Source organism: Triticum aestivum, chromosome 6B (genome assembly GCF_018294505.1).
Source record: "Triticum aestivum cultivar Chinese Spring chromosome 6B, IWGSC CS RefSeq v2.1, whole genome shotgun sequence".
NCBI classification, from domain to species: Eukaryota; Viridiplantae; Streptophyta; class Magnoliopsida; order Poales; family Poaceae; genus Triticum; species Triticum aestivum.
Genome location: NC_057810.1, coordinates 31,852,928 through 31,862,663, shown reverse-complemented (window position 1 = coordinate 31,862,663; position 9,736 = coordinate 31,852,928). Strand labels below are relative to the sequence as shown.

Here is a 9,736-nt window from a genome sequence, read left to right as displayed (position 1 = left end):
AGTAAATCTCGCTCGTGTCTCGTGCGGTTAAGGTTAGTTTCTCTTACATGCTTAAGATCTACATAGACTGCAAATTAGGTGCTCCACCGAACCAAAAAATGATGTTCCCTGTCTTATATTCGAATTTTAAAATGTGTCAGTAGTAGCTTGTGCATGTATAATAATAATAATAACTTTTTTGCGGCGTGCATGTATAATAAATATTGAGAGGGCAATACCTGTATGTTTTTTTCCTTCTGAAATTTCGTATTGGGAAAACTGTATTATCAATGGAGCATTTCTCTGAAGCATTGTAGATAATCTTTTTTAGCTTAGACATCAATTTTTCCTAAAATGTAGGCAAATTTTAACATGCTCCCTCTTACCCCCAGAGGGAGCATGTTAAAACTGCTCTAAAATGTATGTAGTAGGTTATAGTGCTGGAACCATCGCGTGTCTTTTTTTCCTCACTTGTGTTCACTCACTGAATTAGACAGGTGGTTTTCGTAGTTTATTTGGCGCCCAGAGGTTACAACAGTGCATATTATGTCAAATGTATCATTTGGTTGGTCTAGCCTACCACAAGAATATTATATAGAGTGCGCTCATGTCAAAACAGGCTCGCGCCCCTCTTTATATTATATAGGTAAAGCAACAACCAAGGTACAAGGCTGAACAATATATACATGGTACCGAGGAGGCCCTCTTACAAGCAGATCCCGGGATAACCAGACATCATAAACACACACGATTACATTGCCGAGAAAGAAAACAATTAAGCTAAAATACAACACCATGACACACCCTAGGTCACCTAAGCTCCACAAGGAGGGGGAACGACGCTAAGCATCGCCGGTGCAGAGCCTGATAACGGACTAATGTCTTCACCTGGACCTATGCCACCGAGAGGAAAACCACGACGACGTCTTCATGTAATCAGCTCAGACAACGCCATGTCCGCAGCCTAAAGCATAGATTCGATACTTACAGAGCTCTGCCTCGGCTCCACAAGCAGAGCTCTGTAAGACTGTAACCGTAGTCCAACTTAAAGGCCACCACCAACCGACCAGTGCCCCGCCTACACGCCCGTGAGAAGAGACCGCCGGACACCACCGCCATCATCATCCGCTGCCCCCAACCCTCACCTCAGGAACCCGTTGGGCGCCAGATCCACCACCACCATAGCTCACCCCTACATGAACCTCCATCAACCATGCCGCCCAAAGCGCTGCCCACTGCACCTGCATGCGCCTATCAGCACACCCGCGCATTGTTCCGCCAAGGCTCCCAGCGCCTGCCCCACGTCATAGCCCCAGGAGGCAGACCTGCGCCAGCCCCTACACGCAGGGAACGAGGGAGCCCCGCTGGCTCCGGTGGAGCTTTGCCTGGCCGAGTTCTCTGGCGGCGGCGGTATAGGGTTTCCTCCCCGCCAGCGCGGGAGGTCAATGCGGTAGGAAGAGGAGGAGGACACCGTCGTGTTGCTGGACCTTCTGCATCTTATCTCAGAGTGCATCGATATACTATGTACTTATGCAAAGATGCTCAAGTGTGTGAACTACGTAGACAAATTCGTAGAAAAATCAAGGAAGTAGAAAATCATAGATACATGTACATATATTCGACGTTTTACTGTGTTGCGTATCATTGTAAGATTTTCTTTGTCATTGTGTGTACTTTTTCAAGGAGTTTGCGTATCTTTAACTAATTTATTTTTGGTATATATGATGATTGCCATGTGGATTTCAGTGGTCGCTGATGGCTGGAGTGGTGCGCCTGTGGAATGATTGGGAGGTCCAAGTCCTAGTGCTTTTTAGCTTTGTGTTGCAAGTGTTCTTGCTCATGTTTGCTAGAACGCGACGGCGGAACATCTCCATCGTCCCAAGGACCCTGCTCTGGCTAGCATACCTGCTGGCTGACTCCATAGAGATATACATCCTTGGCCACATGTCCTTCTGTAGTAAGTCCCATGAGTACCAACAGCTTGCGGCGTTCTGGACGCCGTTCCTGTTGGTGCATCTCGGTGGCCAGGACACTGTCACTGCCTATGCCATGGAAGACAACCATCTATGGCCACGCCACCTACTCTCTCTGGTTGTGCAGGCCTTTGGAGTAGCTTATGTCTTGTACAAGTATACGGCAGGCAGCTGGACCATGGTCACAGGCGGGGTGTTGATATTTGTCGCTGGTATTCTCAAGTATGGGGAGAGAGTATGGGCGCTTAAGTCAGCTAACCTGGAGAACATCAGTAACCTCCTTGAAAGTAGGAAGTTTAGAGAGGCTCAACAACAAGATCAAATAGCGCCTTACCGCCCGCATGAATTGTGGGACCAGGCAGAGGGGTTGGGTTTTGAAGAGGTTCTACAGGGAGCTCATGACCTGCTCCCCATTTGCATGGGTCAGTTCATGGATTATAAGTTCTGGCCGTCCCCATTCCAGAGTAAAGCCATAAGGGTAGTAGTTGATAAGGGATGTGCGTGTGAGTTGATTGAGATGCAGCTGTCTTTGATGCATGATGTTTTGTACACCAAGGCAACCGTGATCCACACATGGCGGGGATGCTTCATCCGTGTTGTTTCATTGGTTGCCATCATCACCACATTCTTCCTCTTTCGATCCAGCAATGGTACAAATGATTTCGGAAGAGTTGATGTCATCGTCACGTACATCTTACTGGGTGGGGCTTTCCTCCTAGAGACAGCATCAGTGTTGAGGGCGATTGGATCAACATGGATGTGTGCATTGTTGCGTGCTGGAAGATGGGATTGGCTCCATAGCATAATCATATCTGCTCGGCGGCATGTCAAGGCAGCAGAAAGAAGTAGAAGATGGTTAGGTTCCATTGGACAGTACAAGTTAATGCTGCTGGAGGTGGATGGGTCAACCGTTCAAGTTACGATTGGACTCGAGCAGCGTAATTTGTTTGTGTGCGGGGACTTGTGGAAGAAGATGCACCCTTCCTTAACTGTGATTTCAGATGCTACTAAGAAGTTGGTGCTAAAAGAGATTCAAAGAATGGTGGAGGCGTGTGCAGGTAAAGAGGAAATCATGATGAGTTACAGTGGCCAGTGCGCGTTGAATCCATGGCATGGATTCTTTGAGGATCCCACCTTGAACACGGGCATTGATTTTGATAATAAAATCTTTACCTGGCATTTTGCCACGGAAATTTTCATCTATACCTGGCATGCAGGTCCCCTTGTGGAGGCAATCAGGGAGCTGTCTAACTACATGTTATTCCTCCTTGTTGAACGGCCTTACATGCTTCCCAGCCCTGTTCGGCCAGGATTGTATGCCACTGCTGAAGTAGGATATGTGGGATTGGGTAAGCCAGGTGCGAAGAATCTCATTGAACGCATCCAAAGAAAGGAGCTTGGCTCTGGAGCTCCGCCTGCCTTAGCCCATGGAGCAGAGCTTGCCAGAAGGCTGCTAGATATGGAGGAGCGGGGCGTGCCGGAGGTGCTGAAGGTGGTACTTGGGGTGTGGGTGGAGATGTTGTGCTATGCGTCCCACCACTGCAGCAGGGATTCCCACGCCAGGCAGCTCAACAGCGGCGGTGAGTTCATTACCGTCGTGTGGCTTCTATCAACTGCCATGTTCAATCGCATGTACTGTGGCGAACCATGGTTTAAGGAGGACGTGGATAAATACTTCAGTCCACTATTCGAGACTATTCTTCTGTAGTATTCGATCTTTAATTAGCTAGCCAGTGATGTACTATTCAATATTATATATTATTCGAGACGATGTATTCAAGATTGTATCTATTATTCTAGACGAAGTATTCGAGATTATATCTATTATTCGAGACGATGTAATATGAATACTAAATTGTTTTATATTTCTTTTGAATTAGTTAAATAAAAGCTATGGCAGACAATATCGACAGAGAGGGAGAACAGACCATGTTCGATATGATACGCGGGCCAGATGATAATCAGAATGAAGAAGATTATGACGGCTCCGAATTTCTAAACAACACCGGAGAGGGTGATATGATATTCGATCGCGACGACCGAATTAATGAAGTCATGAACTACGATTATGACGATGACGAAGAACATGTTGATCCTGAAACAACAAACACCGGCGAGGTATATATATTTATATAAGCAGGTTTCTGGTGATCATCACATGTTTTAAATAACTTGAAGATATATTAACGAATCGATCTTTGTTCTTTCAGCCATCCGGATCGAGCAAATCTTCAGGCAAAAGGACGAAACGAGGCCCGAACAAAAAGTTGAAGGAGGGCGTAAAGTACAATATCGAGGCAGTCAGACCTAATGGCGAACCATTAGCGCCTAAGAAGATTGCAGACAAGTTCATTCGTCAGTGCGGAGTTCTTGTGAAGGACCAACTCCCGATCTCCCTTCAAGAATGGAGAGAGCCAGCAAAAGAAAAAGGACAAAAAGGCAAAGAGGACGCTGCTCCACGTCCAGATGTTACTTTTGTCGACAAGAATCAAAAAGATCTGCTTTGTGATACTCTCATGGAACATTTCACCCTACCAGATCATTTCACAGAAGCAGATGTGCAGAAAGTCAAGGACGCTGCTCTTAGGAAGATGGCGGTTGCATTCAAGAACCACAAGAATCGTGAATGGGACAAGTACGTCAAGGGAGGAAGGAAGACTCCAGTATTCGAGGGAACACTAGAGAACCAACGTGCTCATTGGGACGATTTCGTGAAATTCAAGGATTCGGAATTAGCTAAGGAACGGTCGAGAATAAATAAGAAGAATGCCGAAAAAAAGGATAAGTTCCATAAGCTGGGGCCAGGTGGCTATGCGGTGGCAATGCCTAAGTGGGATAAGTCCTGAGAAAGAGATGGAGAATGGAGGTGTCACTCCGGATACTAAGAGCTGGCCCCCAGGTGCAGGACTTGGTTCTATGCGCATGGGGGGGAGTTGGACCCGAAGACAGGCAAAGTTTCGATGAAGGCATGTCTGAACGGAGCCGACGATGCGATACTTGTTGCAATAGAAGAGGCACGATCGGGGGTGTTCCAGCCCAACAGAGAGAACGACGAGCTTACGCGTGCCCTGGGAAATCCTGAAACACCGGGAAGAACATGAGGCAAGGGCGCTATTCCGTGGTATGAGGGGTTTTCAGACTGGAACACCGACTACAGAACCCGTGCGAGAAAGAAGATTGCGGAGGATAAAAAGAGGAAGATGGAGGAGGAGTAGAGGAAGCGGGACTATGAACGCCTTCAAGGCCTAGAAGCAAGTCAAGTGGAATTGGCAGTCAAATTCCAGCGGCAGTAGGAGCAGATCGACTCACTTAGCCAGCAAAGGGGGTCTCAGCAGCTGCAGCAGCTAGCGGATGATCCAGCATTGGATAGCACCGTCCCATCCATGCAGAGAAGCAGCGTGGGTTCCGCCCCGGATGATGCAATGCTGGGTAGATACCCCGTGGATGACATCACGGAGAACACTAGCTGCGAGCTACACGTCAAAATGAAGAACATATCCATGAAGGTGGCGGACAGCGTTGCTTTTCCAGTTACCCCCAAAGCAACCTACCATTGCATCCCGATTCCAGAGGGCTATGCTTGTGTCATGGTTGACGAGGTGGTGCAGCCATATTCGGGGCTAGAGCTTGACATTTCTGGAGGTGAGGACGAGCGCTTTCTCGGAGACGCCAACCATCGTATCATCCTATGGAAAAAGGATTGCATCATCTTTCGAAGGCCACCGACCCCGCGTCATCCGACTCCTCGTCGAAGTCCGCCACCGAGTCAGCAGTCTCCCGCTCCTGCAAGTCCACCAAGTCCGGCAAAGTGTCAGGCCACTCCTCCTCCAAGTCCGGCAAAGTGTCAGGCCACTCCTCCTCCTCCAAGTCCGCCACAGCGTCAGACGTCCACTCCTCCTCCAAGTCCGGCACAACCTCAGGCCACCTCCTCCTCCAAGTCCGGCACAGCTTCAGGCGGCCACTCCTCCTCGTCCAACTCAGCCCGTCAGCCGGCGTCTCCGCCGCCTCAGCAATCGCAGAAGAGACACCCCGCAGCTATGGTGCGTAGCGGTACGATTCGAGGTAGTACAGGAAGTACAGGCGGAGGCAAGCGATATAAATATGGTCCAAGCCTCACGCATCTTCCGCAGAGGTCTTATGACAGGTCCGAGGAGGAAATCGCAGCCATATCGAAGTCCGAGGTGGAAGCCCATTTTGCACCGAAACCGCCACCGCCGCCAAGGGAGAAAGTGTCTGAGGAAACGATTGACCACTTCATTTGTATGGCTCAACCACCAGCTCCCAAGCCTGTTGACACAGACTATGAGCGCCACATCAGGAAGTTAAATCGAGCACGTCTACGTAAGGAGGCGAGCTCAGGATCGAGCAAACAAGAAGCAGCTGTCAAAAATGCGGGAAAACCATTCCCCAGCTGGAAGAACAGGTGGCGCAATCGATCCCCTCGCTTGTTGTGCCAACAACACGTGAAGTACGCGCGCCCAATATTATTGTGGGCAAACAGTTTACGTTCCTGAGGTGGGGCAATGTGGTAATAACGGAGGACCATATAATGCAGGCTGAAGTTCTCAAAATCACTGTTGGACAACTCCTCGAGATCGAGCCATGCCTGTGCTTAGAGAGGATGAAATAAAACAGAAATATGTCCGGGGCCAACCTTTGGTCGAGCCAGACAAGGTCAAGAACCTCCCAACGAGAATGTATGAATTGCATCAATGGTACATGAACATTACCAAGATTTCCGATCGATTGTCCCTCATGGTGAATGTCAAGGAGGAGCATTACTTCCATGAGAAAGCTGTGTCCGTTGAGTATTCTGAACTGTTTCAGTTATACAATCAAGACGCACTCGACAAATCTATCGTCAGTTGCTATTGTCTGTAAGTGATTTCTTTCTGTAATTTAAGTCTCAAGCTAGCTGTACTGATCCTTTTGATCAATCATTACCTGTAATTATCCTTACTATATTCTTTTCTGTGGTATTATATGCAGGATGAAGATATATGAAATGAGAAACGGTGGACGCTTTGGCATTGGGTTCATTGACCCAAACACCGTTAATGAATACACATGGAAACTAAATCCACGTTATCAAAAGGACGTAGAGGACACATGCTAGAGTTCTTGAAGCGCCTCAAATACAATGAAGATATACTATTTTTTTACAACTTCCAGTGAGTCACACTGTCTTGTACTACAAATTCTATGTTTTTTCCTACTAGCTAGCTAATGTTTTTGCTTTACATATGCCCGCTTAATTAAGACATGCAAACGTGTGTGCATGCAGATTTCACTGGGTCTTGTGTATCATTAAAGTTGACGCCGGAACAGTTGAAATACTGGACTCACTACTCAAAGAAAAAACTGATTATAACATCTTGTTTGGGATAGTCAACATGTAATTTCAATCATTATTAACTATATATCTCGGCCTATTTAGTTCGTCATTTTTCATGATATGAACTATTTAATAACCCCTTTATTCATTTTCCTTTGTCGGCGGGCAGGGCTTGGGCAAGGTTCATCAGCGTGATCCCAAGAGAATGGAAACAAAAGCTTAAATGGTTTCGACCCAAGGTAAGTAATTAAGCAGTACTAGCTAGCTAGCTAGCTGCCATCTCTTTAATTATCATGCTTGATTAATTATTATCTGATCAAATTCCATTCTCGTAAAGGCCCTCAAGCAGGCGCAGGGGACTGATCTGTGTGCATTCTGCGTTTGCGAGAACATTCGCATGATGGCGTCCCGAAAGGGGCAGATCTCAAAGACAGGAATGAGTACGCTTGTCAAAACACTATTCACAATTTTTACACCATTATCGATATCTAGTCCACAACTAATACAAATGCATATTGATCTCCTTTTTAACAGTTCACAGAGGTGCGGGAGAAGCTCCTAGAAACGGAGCGCGTAGAAGCACTTCAAGAGGAAATAACGGGAATTTTGCTCGACCAGGTCATAAATCCGAAGGGAGAATACTATTACCCGCTACCGCCTCCATCGTGCTCCGAAGGCACCAATTAGGCTAATACCACTGGCTCCGAAGGCAACATGCATATGTAGAAGAAATTGTATATAGGCTATACATGTGTGTATGTGTGAATTAATTAATATGATAATTTGTGAGACATTGATGATATATATTATATATATATATATATATATATATATATATGCATGATTGGTTCTACTAGAAAATTATCATATTAATTAATTCACACATACACACATGTATAGCTATATATATATGTGCATAAACGTGTACAATGTGTAGTATCGTAAAATACCAGCAAACGAAAAAGAATTAAATTGATACACAAATTTAATTGAAAAATAAAAAATAAAAATAAAACGCACAACATTTAGTACCCTGGTTGGTGTTACCAACCGGTACTAAAGGGCTCCCGGCCCCCGGAACTGGCCTCGTGCCACGTGGTTGGCCTTTAGCACCGTTCGTGTTGAACCGGTACTAAAGGGGGGGGGGGGCTTTAGTGACCACACTTTAGTGCGGGTTGTGGAACCGGTACTAAAGGGCCTTACGAATCGGTGCTATTGCCCGGTTTACACTAGTGTACATGGCACTATGTCAGGATCTCCCTATAAATACTAACCTCCATTGTTGTTTAGAGATCACAGTTCAAGCAGCACAGCAACCATTTCCCAAGCTTGACAGAGGGCACGTTCCTGCCAGTATCAAACACTGCTTGGTAATTGTTTCAGTGAAGGTGAAAACAAGAGACATGGTGGCCATTCGTGTGCTGCTCCTTGCAGGTGCTCTCTTGGCCTTTGCATGCTCACAGCATGGCGTCGCCGCCTCCGACCCCAGCCTTCTCCAGGACTTCTGCGTCGCTGACAAGACGTCTCAAGGTAATGTCAATGCACACTGACTGATGTACTCTCATGGAATTGTAGTTAACCGATCACTCGTCTCTCACATCTTCGATGAATGCATCCATCAACCGCAGTGCGTGTCAATGGGCTGCCTTGCAAAGCTGCGAACGAAGTCGTCGCCGAGGACTTCTTCTTTTCTGGCATCCATCTGTCCGGCAACACGGCGAACAAGCAGGGCTCCGCGGTGACCCGCCGTCAACGTCGCGCAGATTGGCGGCCTTAACACCATGGGCATCTCTGTCGTCCGCATTGACTATGCGCCAGAACGGCCTCAACCCTCCTCACAGCCCACCCGCGCTCCACCGAGATCTTGAACCGTGCTAGAGGGTTGTCTCCACGTCGGCTTCGTCACCTCGAACCCTGAAATAGGCACTTCACCAAGGTTCTCGCCAAGGGAGACGTGTTTGTGTTCCCAAGGGCTCGTCCATTACCAGTTCAATAATGGGAATACTCATGCGGTGGCCATCGCGGCGCTGAGCAGCCAGAACCCCGGAGTGATCACGGTAGCCAACGTGGTGTTTGGATCGGAGCCTGCCATCTCAGATGATGTTATCACCAAGCGCATTCCAGGTGGAGAAGAACACTGTAGATTGGATTCAAGCACAGTTCTAAAAAGTCTTGTGTTGCGGTGTTTGTTTGTTTGTTTGTTTAATTGTTTTGTTGAAGTACTATTTTGTCCTTTACCTTCATTCGGATTGCATTGCATTTTCTTTATAGTATTTTAAGTTGAGGTTATTTAATCCTCATGTGTATGTCTTTTTACCCATGTATCATTGATGTGTTGTGGTAACACACCTCTATCGTTTATTGCAAAGGTAAATTATTTGTTAAATTTGTCATTATTTTCCTTTGTTTGGTTTGGTACTTCTTATGTAAACTAATATAAGGCCGCTTA

At 46.8% G+C, this 9,736-nt stretch overlaps 1 pseudogene; it reads left to right on the top strand.

Annotated features, from left to right (window-relative positions):
- The first annotated feature begins 8,690 nt into the window (after positions 1-8,690).
- On the top strand, positions 8,691-9,453 carry LOC123137289 (putative germin-like protein 2-2; annotated as a pseudogene).
- Positions 9,454-9,736: the final 283 nt, after the last annotated feature.